Genomic DNA, 16,696 nt, shown 5'->3' with positions numbered 1-16,696 from the left:
AAGTTGTGGAAGCTTCATCACTTGAAACTTTCAAGAAGAGACTGGATTGCCATTTGTCAGGAGTGTCAAACTCAAGGCCTGCAGGCTGAATCTGACCTGTGGGGTGCTTAGATCTCACCCATGGGGCCAGCCTGGAAACAAAAAAGGACCAGCCCATGGTGCCTCTGCCAGCAAAAAATGGAGCGCAGTGCCCCCCCGGGCTCTGTTTTTGCTGGTAGAGTGCTGCAGGAGGCTATTGCAGCCATAAATAGAGCACACGAGGGCCCCTGGAGTCCATTTTTTGTTGGCAGATAGCTATCAAAACAAACTAAAAACAAAACAAAAGGAGAAATGTTTCCTCTTTTGCATTTGAGCAAGCAAGAAGGGATAGGAAAGGGAAAAGGGAAAGAGAGCAAGGAAGGATTATAAGGAAAAAGGGGAAGGAAGAAGAGGGGAGAATGAAGAGGAAAGGAAAAAGAAGCAAAGGAAGGAAGGAAATGATAATGAGAGTGAGTGAGTGTCTCAAGGAAGTCCTATCTTAGCATTTGGCCATCACAGGTGCCCCTGGCATGAGTTATGTCAAGCTAGCCATGCCCATGCCCCTCCACATCCCTTCTGACCTCTGAGGTCAAATACAACCTTGATGCGGCTCTCAATGAAATCAAGTTTGACACCCCTGTTGTAGGGTCTCCTGCTTGGGTGGGGGTTGGACTAGATAAGGTCTCCAACCTTTTGGACCTCAGGGACCACCAAATTCATAATTTTAAATCCCGTGGACCATTGGAGGGAGGATCAGCTGCCTTTCGAACCTACCTGTCTGCTTCTGCAAGGCCTCCGGGTAGGAGACCCAAGAGAAAGCACCTGGTCCTGGCACACAGCCTGGAAACTGCTTTTGTGTTCCTTCTCTTAAGAACCTTGGTCAATCTGAGTGAAGGAAAATGAAGATGGGCAGACTGACATGAGGGAAAAGTCAGTCCCATATTCCAAAGCTGAAGTAGTCACAGGACTGGCCCTTTGGTCATACCAGAGCATCCCGGCCATCCTGCTCTGGGATGACCAAAGGGCCAGTCTTGTCCTGTGACTACTACAGCTCTGGAATATGGGACCAGCTCGTGGTGGGGCTGGTAATCTCTGCCATAGGGAGTGGCGCATGCAATGTGCAACTTTGCAGGTGGTGCAACGTGTAAAAAGAAGTGCAGCCCTCGCATCCAGGAAGCATTGCATCCAGGAAGCACTACAGCAGAGAGAAGCAGCTGGAGTCAACCCTACCTTTGCTGTCTATTGAGGTTGCTTGATCAGCCCCCTGTAAACTCGTCTCTTGAGCCTGGAGCCCAGCTGAAGTTTTCCATGCCGCTTCAGTGAGCACTTCTTGAGAGATCAAGTTTGCAGGGGGCCAATCTAGTGTCCGGGTTGGCTACAAGGGAAACGTTCATTCTCGGCCATATTTGAGATTTTTAGCTGCAATGGACAGCAAAGCTAGGATTGACCCTGGGCGCTTCTCTCCAATAATAGGCAGCCAAGCTATCTGCCTGAAGGACCTAATCCTGTCCCTGGGAGTCAAAGCGCTGAAGTGCAAACGACATGGGAAACTTCAGCTGGGCTTCTCCGAGAGAGATGCAAAGATTTCTCTGTGAACCTCCAACATTTTCTTGTGGGCTACCAGTGGTCCTCAGACCACCTCTGTTGGTGACCACTGGACTAGAGGTCCCTTCCACCTCTATTAATTTGTTGATTCCTCCAAGTTTCTTGAGTGTAAGACTAGTTTGCTAGTTTGGAAAAAAATCTATCCATTGTGGACTGGATTGCATTAACTCAAACTGTGGTTTGCTTGGATTTAGCTTAGCTTGATATATTTATATTCTGTCATTATGCTCATGTAATTAATGCCATAGTGTGATGTATAACATAGTGTGATGTAAAACTTGAAGAGTATTTAACAATTCATGATTTAGTGGAGCAAGAAAAATCCCTCCCCTCCCCCCAATGTCTTGATAATTCCTCTTTTCCTATGTAGTCAGAACGGTGATCCTTTGAAAAATCTTTCGTTTCTTATAACAGGAAATGAAACTGACTGGATTTATTTTCAATAGAGCTGAGATTTGACTATATCTGTTAGGTTCCTGTCCAAAGTGAGGAAAAACAAGAAAACACAGTTCTGGTTTGAAAGGTTTTATCTCCCTCACATAAGCCCAGCACAAACTGACATTCTTCAACTGAAGTATATAGTCAAGACTAACTGTCCTTTCCCTCTCCACCGTTTGAATCTTCCTCTAGCCTCGCCCATTCTCCCCCTGCATGCCCCATCCCTCACTCTTCTACTAGCCATGTTATTCTATAGCAAGGGAAGCCAGCAGATTTCAATTGCCAGTTACACCCAGCATGCATGCATGCTTGCTTCCATCCGAGTTTCAGCCACCTCTCATCTGGTTGGCGGAGATGTCAGTCTCAGCAACAGGTCAGCTGGGGGTTTCTTGTCTTTTCCCATCCAGCCAGTGGTCTGGTGTGGGCTTTGTGGTTCGTAGGGTTCATCATGTGGCTCTGGTTGTTCACTGGATGTAGTATGTGGTGGGCATGGTGTTCTCAAGTCCTTTTGAGACAGGCATTCCCGATTCCTTTGTTCCCTGCTGCCAAGCACTCCAGCGCTGACAATATCGTTAATGCACTGTGATTTTCCAGTGATTGCTTCTTCTCCAAATTCAGAATGTGATCTGAGACAGGTGAAATAAAAGGCTTCAGATTTTTTTTTTTTGCAAGAATTGAGTTATATTGGATTTTGCAATTGATAATTGATGTTACACATTGCAAGTTAACCTTTCTTTTTTTAAACATGCCAGTTAGTTAAGCTAGAAAAATAGAGGGGAAACTATATGCCTGGAATTTGTAACCTTTTATATATTTGATCATTAGCAAACTGTTTGGTGTATAATTGTTTGCTTTTAGTTCCATGCTTAGAGCCATGAATTAAACTCATCTTTAATAAAATTAAAGAAAATTATAAAATCCTCCCACTTGAAAGGTTCTCTTGATTAGTATTTCCTTTCTTTTTGGGGGCTGGATGTCTTTTAAGAGTTATACAGTATGAACTTATATTACAAATGCAATATCAGAGATAGAAGTGAGCACAAATATGTGTGGATGTGTCCATGATTGGTATGCAGAGGGGTGTTTTGTTTTGCTTCTGAGAAGAATATCTCAATAACTCACTTTTAATTTGAAAAGGTATCAGCCAGAAATATCTATAAAAATAGTAGTGTGTTGATTCAAGATCTTTCAAGTAGTGGGTGGAAAGTTGACAGATTTGGCATGGCTAACATGCAATTTATTGTGCTGGAATCTGGATAGAAAATTGGGGACTAGGCATGTGTCTCAATTGCCAAACTGTCCCATTGTCAGGGTTCCAAATAGCTTCCAAAATTAAATCAGAGAGAGGCAAATTGATCTGGAAGGCCGGCAAGTGACTAAATGCGTGAAGGTAGTGGGAGTCTTCATGGCCCTGAAGCGCGCTTTTACGAGGGAGCCGATCCTGAAGCACCCTGATCCCCATCGCCCATTTGTAGTAGAGGCGGACGCATCTGACATCACGGTGGGGGCAGTGTTATTGCAGGCTCATGCCTCTGATGGTACCCTTTTCCCTTGCGCTTACTACTCTCGGAAACTCAATCCTTCCGAGCGCAATTATACCATCTGGGAGAAGGAGTTGTTGGCTATCAAGATGGCGTTCGAGGCCTGGAGGCATCACCTGGAGGGGGCCAGGCATCAGGTCGAGGTCCGGACGGACCATCGGAATTTGGAGTTCTTGACGACAGTGCATAAGCTGAACCAACGCCAGAACCGGTGGTCTCTGTTCTTTGCCTGGTTCAATTTCAAAGTAACGTACCTCCCTAGTGCGTTGAATCAAAGGGCGGATGCCATGTCTAGAAAGCCGGAGTACTTGGACCCTGCAGACTCACTTCCACCCTGGATGGTTCTACCCGTCGAGTCCTTCGCTGCAGTTCAGGAACCCGTGGATTTACGGTCTCTGATACCGGATGTGCAGCGGAACGACGAGTGGGTGGAATGACGGCGGGCAGAGATAGGGTCAACATCCCTGTGGACCTTTGACGAGGACCTTTTGAGGTATTGGAACCAGCTCTATGTGCCCGCAGGGCTCCTCCGTGGACTGGTTCTCTCCCAGTGTCATGATACTCCAGCAGCAGGACATTTTGGCCTTTTCAAAACATTGCACCTGGTCTCCTGTACGTTGTTGTTATTATTATTATTATTATTATTATTATTATTCGATTGTATCACAGCGGCCAGTTGATTCGCCGGATTTGGCATTGATTACTAGTCGGGCCCCACCCAGGGGCCTAGGACGTCGTAACGTATTTTCATAATATACGTGCAGATCCAAGCAGTGCAGCTTTTTGCATTTGACTGATGGTGATTTTGTCAAGTTTTAATTGTTTTAAATGTAATTCCAGTGCTTTTCGAATAGCACCCATTGTGCCGATTACCACTGGAATTACCACTGCTGGTTTGTGCCATAATCGTTGGATTTCAATTTTTAAGTCCTGGTATTTCGCGACTTTTTCATGTTCCTTCTCCTCAACCCTGCTATCACCTGGTATTGCGATGTCTATGATTGTAACCTTCTTTTTCTCAACCAGTGTGATGTCTGGTGTGTTATGCGCTAGTATTTTGTCTGTTTGTATACGAAAATCCCACAGGATCTTGACCATCTGATTTTCGGTGACTTTTTCAGGCTTATGTTCCCACCAGTTTGTTGTTGTTTTAATATTATAATTTTTGCACAAATTCCAGTGGATCATTTGTGCTACTGAATTGTGCCGCAATTTATAATCAGTCTGCGCGATTTTTTTACAGCAGCTGAGTATGTGGTCAACAGTTTCATCAACTTCTTTGCAGAGTCTGCATTTGGCATCATCAGAGGATTTTTCGATTTTGGCCTTAATGGCATTTGTTCGGATAGCTTGTTCTTGCGCAGCCAGGATTAGTGACTCTGTTTCTTTCTTTAATGTACCTGTTGTTAACCATAACCAAGTTTTTTCACTGTCCACTTTATCTTTTATTTTTTCCAGAAATTGACCATGTAATGCTTTGTTCTGCCAACTCTCCATTCTTGATTTTATCACATCTTTTCTGTATTCTTGTTTCGTCTGTTGGGCCTTCAGTAGATTTTTGTTCTTTACTTCGATTAATAGATGTTCTTGACTTTCTTTTAAATAATCAGCCAGTGCATGTTTTTCTTCTTCAACTATTTGCTTCACTTGTAATAATCCTCTGCCACCTGATTTTCGGGGCAGGTATAGTCTATCAGTGTCACCACGTGGATGTAAACTGTAGTGCATTGTCATTAGTTTCCTGGTTTTTCGGTCCAAAATGTCCAAATCAGCTTGTGTCCAGTTAACTATACCAGCTGTGTATCTTATAACTGGTATTGCCCAGGTATTTATGGCCTTGATTGTATTTCCACCATTTAATTTAGATTTCAAAATTTTCCTAACTCTGTTGGTGTACTCTCTCCTGACAATATTTTTTACTTGTCCATGTTTGATGTTATCCAACTGCAAAATGCCTAAGTATTTGTAGGCTTCATTTTCGTTGCATTTAATTAGTTGGCCATTGGGCATTTCAATTCCCTCACATGTAGTGATTTTGCCCCTTTTTATGGATACAGTGGCACATTTTTCCATGCCAAACTGCATTGAAATATCGGTGCTGAATACTCGCACTGTGTTTGTCAGTGATTGGATTTCTATTTCTGACTTTCCATAGAGTTTCAAATCATCCATATATAATAAATGTGAAATTTTTTCAGCTTCTTTGGCTGTTTGATAGCCTAATTTCATTTTTTTAAGATTACTGATAGTGGGATCATCGCGATGATGAAGAGAAGACGTCACTCATGCGCTGGTGACGTCTCGCCTGGACTACTGCAATGCTCTCTACATGGGGCTTCCCTTGGGACGCATCCGGAGTCTGCAGCTAGTTCAGAACGCAGCCGCGCGGGTTATTATGGGAAGTACTCGTTACTCCCACGTAACACCTCTCCTGCGCGAGCTGCACTGGCTACCTGTGGCCTTTCGGGTGCGTTTCAAGGTACTGATTACCATCTTTAAAGCGCTCCATGGCATAGGACCTAGGTATCTGCAGGATCGCATCCTACCACACACGTCCCTGCGACCTATCCGCTCACACAGAGAGGGGCTCCTCCTGGTGCCGTCTGCTAGGCAATGCCAGCGGGCGACACCTAGGAGTAGATCCTTCTCTGTGATGGGCCCAACCCTCTGGAATGACCTCCCCCCAGACATTCGAACTACCACCGACCTCCGTTCCTTCCGGCAAAAGTTAAAGACTCACCTATTTCAATCAGCTGGCCTGGCACTTTCTTAGTTTTACCTCCCGGGGATTTATTCATTTTAATTGGGTTTGGGGTTTTAATAGGCTTTTAATGTACTATATTTATTATTCTATATACAGTCTTGCAACCTCCTCCACCTACGTATTTAATTATTTAACTGTTTTATGTATGTATTTTATAACGCATTTTAGTGACTGTACACCGCCCCGAGTCCCTTTCGGGAGAAGGGGCGGTCTATAAATACGAATAATAAATAAATAAATAAATAAGAAGAGGTGAAAGTGAATCACCCTGGAAAATTCCTCGCTTGATATTAACCATTCCATAGTTCTCATTCTCTACTGCCAACTCAGTTCTCCATTGTTTCATCGCCTTTTCAGTGAAGGATGTAATATTTTTACTAATGCCAGTTGTTTCTAAGCATTTTATGATCCAACTATGTGGCAATGAGTCGAATGCTTTTTTATAATCAATCCAGACCATATTCAAGTTCGTTTTTCTTTTCTTACAATTTTCTAATATCATTTTATCAATTAGGAGCTGATCTTTTGTGCCCCTACTCCTTCTTTTGTTGCCTTTTTGCTCTACTGGCAAGATGTTGTTTGTTTCCAAATAATCCATAATGTTATCTGCAATAATGCCTGTGAGTAATTTAAAGGTTGTTGGCAAGCATGTTATTGGTCTGTAGTTTTCAGGTATTGTTCCTTTAGTTGCATCTTTCTGAATCAAGTATGTTTTTCCAGTTGTCAACCATTCATCAATTTGACCATTTTGTAAAATTTCTTTCAGTTGCCTGGCCAACATTGCATGTAAACTGGTCAGATATTTGAGCCAGAAACCATGTAATTGGTCCTTTCCAGGTGATGTCCAATTCTTTACCTTCTTTACTCGATTTTTGACCATCTCAGTTGTTATTTCTAATAATTGCATTTGTTTGTTGCCAATGCTTTTCTCAAAGTCATGTATCCATTTTGCTTCCTTATTGTAGTCCTTTGCATTTCCCCACAATTCTTTCCAGAATTCAGCTGTGGCCTGCTTTTCTGGTTTTTGACTTTTGGTGCCACCATTCACATTAACACTTTGATAAAAACGTCATTGGTCTGATCGAAATTGTTGATTTTGTTTATACTGGATGATTCGTGCCTCATATCTTTCAATTTTTCTAGCTGTTGCTGTTATCTGCTGTTTTACAATCTCTACAGCTTCATTGATGTTTCTTGTATCCAATCTGTATCTTCTGATTAGCTGATCTATGATTTTTCTGTTTTTAAGCCGTTGCTCATGCATGTTCTTTAAGTTGCTAGCATCTGCCCTTAATTTTTTGACTTTTTGTTCTAATCGGATTTTCCACTTTGGCTTTGATGCTTTTTCCATTGTGTGATTAGGTACTTTGATTTTAATGCCTAGTTCATTAGTGACTATTACAGCTGCACTGTACATTAACTGATTTGTTTCCAAGATGGATCCCGATTCAATTGTTGAAAGCACTGCATTAACCATTTTCATGATAGGACCCAAAATTTTCTTAGGGACAGTTTTTAATGATGGTAAACGTTGCCTTTCCTCCCTAGCCAGAAAATGCTCCATGATCTTGTCCTTCAGTTCATTTTGTTTTTGAGTTGGTTCATCAGTTGGTTGAATGGTAACTAGTTCTGGTGGTAGTGTTTTTATTTCCTCTCCGGCTGCTTCCTCTGAGAGTTCTCCTATGATTTCTTTAGTTGTGTCATGAGTATCACTTATTTCCTCTTGTGATGTTGTTTTTTTTTTGCAATTTGCCTGAATTTCCTCAAGTTCAACTTCGCTAAACACTTTATTCCGTATAATAAATCACCTTTGATCTGCTAGTCGTTGTCCACTAACATTTGAATCTGGATATTGTTGTTTCCATAAATCATCATTATTATTATTATTATTATTATTATTATTATTATTATTATTATTATTATTATTATTATTGTTATTAATTGAATTTATAGACCGCCCCCTCTCCCCGAGGGGACTCGGGGCGGTGTACAGACAGCAAGCTAAAAACCATGTACAAAATAAATAATCTTAGATACCCCTAAAATCAGATTAAATGTTAGGCTGTACAGTAATAAAATTAAAAAGCAACCTAAAAAGACTACCCCTAAAAATTTAAAATACAGGCTAGAAAGATTAAAACTACGGTTAGGCCAGGCCAGCTAAGTTGAACAGGTGGGTCTTCAGTTTCTTGCGGAAGGAGCGGAGATCGGTGGTTATTCTGATGTCATTCCAGAGGGTCGGGCCCATCACAGAGAAGGCCCTACTCCTGGGCGTCGCCCGCTGGCACTGCCTAGTGGACGGCACCCGGAGGAGTCCCTCTCTGTGAGAGCGAATCGGCTGCAGGGATGTATGGGGTAGGATGCGATCCCGCAGATACCTAGGTCCTGTGCCATGGAGCGCAGTGGCCCCGCTTGTGACACAACGTGCAGACGTATGTCACGTTGTGTGTGCAGTGTCGACAGGCCAAGTCAGCAACGGGAGCTCCTCCAAGGCTTGTTGCAGCCATTGCCGACCCCGGACAGACCCTGGGGGGCTGTGTCCATGGACTTCTTGATGGAACTGCCTCAGTCGTCAGGTTTTACCACAGTCCTTGTGGTGGTGGACATGCTCACCAAGATGGCACATTTCATCCCCTGCCGGAGATTGCCAACAGTCCGTGCCATGCCCGCATGTTCATCCAACACGTGTTCCAGCTGCACGGCCTGCCTGACTGGGTCGTATCAGATCGTGGGACACAATTCATGGCCCAGTTCTGGAAAGGGCTGATGGCCGCTCTGTCCAGGTTTGTTTATCCTCGGCGCACCATCCCGAAACCAATGGGGAGGGGACGGAGAAGGTGATTGGGATTCTGGAACAATATCTGCACTGCTTCGTGAACCAGCAGCAGAACAATTGGGTGGAGTACCTGGCGTGGTCGAGTTTGCGTTTAACAACTCGCAGCACACCTCCACATGGACGATGCATTTCATGGTGAACATCGGGTACCACCCTCGCTTTTTCCCTCTCACCCCAGTGGATTCTCTGGTCCACACAGTGCAGGACTTCATCTCTGAGCTTCAGGCGGTCCACCAAGTGGTGCACCACTATCTGAATCAGGCAAAGGAGGACTACAAGCGGGTAGCAGATAAGTCTCGATGTGCGGTGCCAGAATTGGCTGTGGGAGATCACGTGTGGCTGTCCGCGTGGCATCTTCCGTCCCACCGGCCAACGAGGAAGTTGGAACACCGATATCTTGGGCCGTTCCCCATGGAGGCCGTTATCAACCCGGTGGCCAATCGTCTGACCCTCCCGCGCTCGATGCGAGTGCACCCGGTGTTCCATCGCTCGCTCCTGATCCCTGAATGGTCAGCTTGTCCCCTCTGACATCCCTCTTTGCCCCAGCCATCTTTGCGTGAGGTGGACACACAGCCATAGCACACAGTGACCCGGATCCGTGACTCGAGATGGCTCAAGGGGCGGTTCCAGTATTTGGTTCACTGGATGGACGAGGGATCAGACGGGGAGACCTGGACCGATGCGATGGCTGTGCATGCCCCTGCTCTGGTGCAGCCTATCATGCGCAATTTCCCTCAAGGCCGCATCCCGAGCGTCAGACCCGGGGGAAGGGCCCTGCAGTGAGGGATAGTGTTGTGGCCCAGCAGGAGCCGTTGGAGCTGCCACCAGACTCCGACAGCGAGGGTCCCTATGAGTCAGCTCTGGAGGATGTGGAGGACCCTGGGCAGGGTTCTGACTCTGAGCAGGGATCGGAGAGTCTGGTCGGCCACCAGGAGGTGCCTGAGGCATGGAGCAGTGGTGAGAGCCAAAGGAAGGGGGCTCCTGATGCCATGCCTTGGAGCAGTGGAGATGAGTCACGGGACAGTGAGTCAGACATCAGCAGGAAGTTATTAGATGCTCGTTACCGCCGCGCCCACAAGCACAAGGAGCAAGTGCGTAGTTACTGGCGGTAATTGCTCTCAGCTGCTGATAAGTAGACTCCTCTCCAGTCTATAAAAGGGCTGATTGTGCATACGCCCTTTGCAGAAGTCAACGTAGGAACTATTGGGAAAGTTCCATTTTGTGAGCTTGGCAAGCTGTATAGCTGCTATCGTGTCTCCGTGCCGGAGGGTTCTGAGAGTCTAGTCGTAGTGGATTGCTGCCAAGGATCTGTCTGTCTGTGCAATAAATCCTGTTGAAGTAGTTTTGGTCCGGAGTGTGTTCTGTGTTGGCGAGGGGAGAAGGGGGCTCAGAACAGATAGCCAGCATTGTTTTGTATAATTAAATGTCTACATCAATTCATCTTAACCATCAACTCCCGAAACACAATTATTAGCTCTTCTGTTCTCCATACACCATATTTATCTTTATTCATCACTTTCTTCTCCCTCTCTCTCCTCACCCACTGTACCTCCTTTCTTCCCTCTGTCATCCTTCTCTACTCTACTTCCCGTTCTTCTCTCCTTCTCCTCTCCTCCCTTTCCACTCCTCATTTCTCTCCTTCTCTTTCCCCCTCCTTGCCCTTTGTCCTATTCCTCTCTACTTCCTTTACATCTCTCCTTTTCTTCCCACAAACAGTAAACATCTCACTTTGTTCCAGTGGTGAGTTTCAATTTTTTTAGAACCTATTCTGTAGGTGTGGCCTGTTTTGTGGGAGTGGCTCGGCAGTCATGTGACCAGGTAGGAGTGGCCAACTTGATGTCACTCACCAGGAGATGTCATGGATTGGGTAACATGTGGTGAAGCTCACTTAACAACGCTCTTGCTTAACAACCAAAATTTTGGGCTCAATTGTAGTCATAAGTCAAGGACTATCTCTACCTTCCTTTGCATGGCAGCCTTGTCCCAGTAAACTATTTCTCCTTTCTGGAAATTTTCCTGTTAGAGGCACCAAAATAATCCATACAATGTAAGGTTTCCTGCTGCAGCAAGGGGTTGGACTAGATGATCTTCTAGTAGCCTTCTAGCCCTAAATTGCTGTGTTGTTTTTCTTTCTTTCTGCTAACAAAGAAACCTGCCTGAGGCTCATTCCACATACCTGCCAGGTAGAGATAATGAGATAATGACCCTAGAGAAAATTTGGCTCCATTCACAAGCAGGGAATCATCCAAACCCTTTTAGAAACACAATGCTCATATTGCACAAACTCCAAAACTTCAAAAATGTAAAACCATATAACATATAACCATATAACCAATTTGTTCTTTCCTGCACCTTTTCAATTTAAAGTTATTAAGACTTGTGGACTTCAACTCCCAGAATTCCACAGCCAGGCATGCTCAGTTCCAATTTGTGACAGCATTTGTTTTTCTCCTTTGCAAAAGAAGTTTCCTTATTTCTTTTTCTTCTCCCTTCCCCTCCTTCCTCCCTCTCTTCCTCCCTCCCCCCTCTCTCAAACACACACACACAGAGAAGTTGGATTAGATTATCTCTCCTACCTCTTTCCCTCTCTCACTCTCTCTCAACAAACACACACACACACAGCTTTGCTGATTACAAGTTGAATTGGATATCTTTTCCAATGGATTGAAAGCAGCTCCTCTACCACCCCCCATTCCCCTGCTGCTTTCCCCAAACACCTCCCCCATTGCAAATACAGCCTGCTGTCTGGGTGGGAAATGCCTGGAACGCAATAAAGCCCACCCACTCACCTCCTGCTGGCAGGCTGGGGTGAGAGGAGAGGCAGAGAAGCCAGAGGGGAGCTGATCCGAGCCTTCTGAAAGAAAGGGGCTAGGGGAAAGTGTGTGTGCTACAGCATGGCTCTTTGCCTGGCTTCCTGCCTCCTCCTGTGGGCTCCTCAGTGTTCGCTTGTGCTCTCCCTCCCCAAGTGTAGTTTGATTGCCATGTTGCCTTTTCAAATTTGTAATCAGTGAAGCTGGGCTGGATTTTTACATAGCTTTATTAAGATGTGTGTATGGGGGGAGAAATGGATGGGGGCCTGGGGAGGAAGTCACTACACCTGGGGAGGGAGAGCACGAGTGAGCACTGAGGAGACCACAGGAGGGGGCAGGAAGCCAGGCAAAGAGCCATGCTGTAGCACACACACTTTCCCCAGATCGGCTATGTAAAAATCCAGACAGTCAGCACAGTGTCGTACAGAGGAGGTAAAAAATAAATAAATAATTACAATACTGAAAAAGGTTAAAACCCCAATAACATTAATAGTTTAAAAACTAAAATTAACAATTAAATATGACCTAGGGGTGGAAAAGTTGTCGAGTTATGCCAGGCCGGCTAGCCGAAACAGGTGGGTCTTCAGTTTACTGCGGAAGGAGCGGAGATCGGTTGTTGTTCTGATGTCTGGGGGGAGGTCGTTCCAAAGGGTAGGGCCCGCCACAGAGAAGGACCTACTCCTGGGCACCGCCCTCTGACAATCTCTAGAGGACGGCACCCGGAGGAGACCCTCTCTGTGTGAGTGAATGGGCCGCAGGGATGTATGGGGCAGGACACGATCCCGCAGGTAACTAGGCCCTATGCCATGGAGCGCTTTGAAGATGGTAACTAACACCTTGAAGCGCACCTGGTAGGCCACAGGAAGCCAGTGCAGCTCGCGCAGGAGTGGTGTTATATGGGAGAACCTCGATCTCCCCATAATTACCCGCGCGGCTGCATTCTGGACCAACTGCAGTCTCCGGGTGCACCTCAAGGGGAGCCCCATGTAGAGAGCATTACAGTAGTCCAGGCGAGACGTCACCAGCATGTGAGTGACTGTGTGCAGGGCCTCCCGGTCCAAAAGGGGTCGCAATTGGCGCACCAGGCGAACCTGGTGGAACGTCCCCCTCGCCACGGCTGCCACATGATCTTTCATAGCCAGCCGGGCATCAAGGAGGACGCCCAAATTGCGTGCCCGTTCCACTGGGGCTAATTGTTCATCCCCGATGGCCAGCGATGGAATGTGCTGGTTGTACCGGGGTGCCGGAAGCCACAGCCACTCTGTCTTGGAGGGGTTGAGCCTGAGCCTGTTGTCACCCATCCAGACCCGCACGGCTTCCAGACAACGGGACATCACTTCAACAGCCTCGTTGGGGTGGTTTGGGGTGGAAATATACAGCTGAGTATCATCAGCATACAGATGATATCTCACCCCAAAACCACGGATGATCTCGCCCAGCGGTTTCATATATGTGTTGAACAGGAGAGGCGAGAGGAGGCGAGCCCGTTTTGGGCTTTTTTTGTTATCTTTCCATTATGAAGTTCAACCAGTTAGCAACTCAAGTTTATTATCAACTCCAATTCATAGGCAAATCTCTAATCTGTTGCTTCCCCCAGGGTCTGATGAGATGCTGTCCTTCTTCACCCCCACCTCCAGAATCTTGGAGATGGTTTGTCAGACAGGGTTCTTTTAAGAGCCCACACCCCCCACGTCTGTTTAGCTGGAGAACTTCCTGTCAACTCTCATATATCGGTGGCATGTTTAACATTCCCTTTTTCTTCTTCTCCTGCAAACAACCTTACATGATAAGTTGGATTGAGAGGAAGTGAGTTATGACTGAGTGTGGTCTAGAACTTGGTTCTCTGATTCAATACCTTATCCATTACAACATGCTGGCACTCTCATTTTAATGCCTAAATAAGCTCTGTAGTGTATTTAGTATGCCTGGCTTAACTGTAGTTAAAATCTGTATGTTTTACATATGGTGATAGGAGACAGAAACCGTTTAAATTTTAGGTTTGGTAGATCACATTATTTACTGTTTATGACAAATGTAATCATAAATCACTATGTTAACTGCATATTGAGAGCATTTCTTCAAATGTTGTGATTATAGAGAGTGAGAATGAGACAAATAATTGAAAAGATTATTTGCAGCTTTCTGCCTTCAGAGACTTACATAATTTCTGGGATATCTTGGTGGTTCTGCTCCTACCTCTCTGACCGGACGCAATGTGTGTTGGCAGGGGAGCAGTGGTCGATTCTGAGGCCGCTCACTTGTGGGGTGCCGCAGGGGTCGGTCCTCTCACCCCTCCTGTTCAACACATATATGAAGCCGCTGGGCGAGATCATCTGTGGTTTTGGGGTGGGATACCATCTGTACGCTGACGATACGCAGCTGTACATCTCCACCCCGAACCACCCCAACGAGGCCGTCAAAATGATGTCCCGGTGTTTGGAAGCCGTACGAGTCTGGATGGGAGACAACAGACTCAGACTCAACCCCTCCAACACGGAGTGGCTGTGGCTACCGGCCCCCCGGTTCAACCAGTGTACTCCATCGCTGGCCATCGGGGGCGAGCAGCTGGCCCCTGTGGAGGGGGCGCGCAATTTGGATGTCCTCCTAGACGCCCGGCTGTCTATGGATGACCATGTGGCAGCTGTGGCGAGGGGGCGTTCCACCAGGTTCACCTGGTGCGCCAATTGTGCCCCCTATTGGACCAGGATGCCCTTCGCACAGTCACTCACGCGCTGGTGACGTCCCGTCTGGACTACTGCAATGCTCTCTACATGGGGCTCCCCTTGAGATGCACCCGGAGACTACAGCTGGTCCAGAATGCGGCCGCATGGGCAATTATGGGGAGAACGAGGTTCACCCATGTAACACCTCTCCTGCGCGAGCTGCACTGGCTCCCTGTGGCCTACCGGGTGTGCTTCAAGGTGTTAATTACCATCTTCAAAGCGCTCCATGGCACAGGACCTAGTTATTTGCGGGATCGTATCCTGCCCCATACATCCCTGCGACCAATCCGCTCTCACAGAGAGGGACTCCTCCGGGTGCCGTCCACTAGGCAGTGCCAGAGGGCGGCGCCCAGGAGTAGGGCCTTCTCTGTGATGGGCCCAGCCCTCTGGAATGACCTCCCCTCCAGATATTAGGACAACGACTGATCTCCGCTCCTTCCGCACGAAACTCAAGACCCACCTGTTCCAACTAGCCGGCCTGGCTTAATTAGAACTCTCTAACCTCCCTGGCAATTTTAAACTGTAAATTTAAATCTTTTGGGTATTTTAATTGTTTTAATTGTTGTAATTTATTGTTATTTATCTTAACTTTGTGGCTTTTATTTCTATTTGAATTGTTAAATGTTGATGTATTTACCTCCTCCATGCCACACGCCTATGTATTTGATTGTACGTCGCCCCGAGTCCCTTCGTTGAGAGGGCGCGACTGATAAATCGAATAAAATAAAATAAATAAATAAATAATTATTGTGTTCCAGCTTGTGTAAAGTTGGCTTATACATGTTAAACTGTTTTTAGTTTGTATATTTTACTAGAATGAATAGGTCTTTCTTTTTAAAAAATATATTTTATCCAATTTAAGGAAGTAGGGAGTCCATTTACCATTTCCCCCTTTCGAACAGAAAGTTTCTGAATGGAGATTTATTATTCTTATGGTCTGTTTAATCTAAAGGAATACATTGAGTTTCCTATAAGACAATTTGCCAAGTTCATTCCTTAAAATTTAGCAGTGGGTTGGTGGTTAGTTTCAGAGTTACTTGGCTGCATAGGGGTTGTTTACAGAAACCAAAGAACTGACATTTTTCTGAATTCATACCTTGGGAGCATATTTCTAGAAGCAGGCAGTGGGATTTCTTGTCCCCCCGCCCAAAGTGCATTATTTGGGGGATTTGAAAATGAACTCCAGAAACTGCTCAGACTAATTTAAATCTCTGGTTGAGACTGAGCAATAAAGCATGAGATTGTTAGGGTGCATCTAAGATACACATTAAAATTGGTGTCATATTGTTTGACATATTTTTTTTATTTTTTCAATAAATGTGATTATAATACTGCCGAGAGTAGAAGAAATAACTGAAAAGATTATTTACAGCTTTCTTCCATTGAAGAAATATATTTCCTGGGTTATATTGGTTTATTGTGTTCTCTATTACTGGTAAAAAGTAGCTTACAAAAAGTAACTTATACTGAAACAACAGATATGAGCTTAGTGTTACCTCAGTGATCGCTGAATAGTGCTATAAAGTACAAATGGCAAGTAGCCCTACTTAAAAAAAAATTGTCAGCAAGGTTTCTTGGTTGTGATTCGCTCAGTAAGCTCCAAAGGCTACAATCAACTCTTTAACCATGATTGACCAGCCAGTATAATTGCATAGATCTCACTAGGCCAAAGTAAGCAAATATGGATTGCTTTGGACAATTGGTAAACCCAGTCATAAGCCTGTTGCATGAGTCTAGTTCCATGTAATGGACATATTATAGTTACCCTGGGTATTTCCTTGGTGAAAGTGTTGTATGCAACTTGAGCTCTGAAAGAGTTGGTTGACGTTTCTTTTCTCCCCAGGCCTGATAAATCCCAGGTCTTCCTTGTATTTTTTTGGGGTGGTGGTGGTTACTGGACTGTTGTTTAATATTAATAGAAGTATTCATATTATAAGATGTAATAATGGTAGCAATAATTT

The 16,696-nt window shown here is 45.3% G+C and overlaps 1 protein-coding gene across 4 annotated transcripts in view; it reads left to right on the top strand.

The window, feature by feature from the left end:
• ITGA9 (integrin subunit alpha 9) overlaps positions 1-16,696 on the top strand; it is a 541,618-nt gene that overhangs the window by 51,317 nt on the left and 473,605 nt on the right. The window lies entirely within an intron of this gene.

The sequence above is a fragment of the Natrix helvetica genome (genome assembly GCF_964273705.1).
Source record: "Natrix helvetica genome assembly, chromosome: Z".
NCBI lineage: Eukaryota > Metazoa > Chordata > Lepidosauria > Squamata > Natricidae > Natrix > Natrix helvetica.
This window is presented reverse-complemented; position numbering and strand designations above follow the sequence as displayed.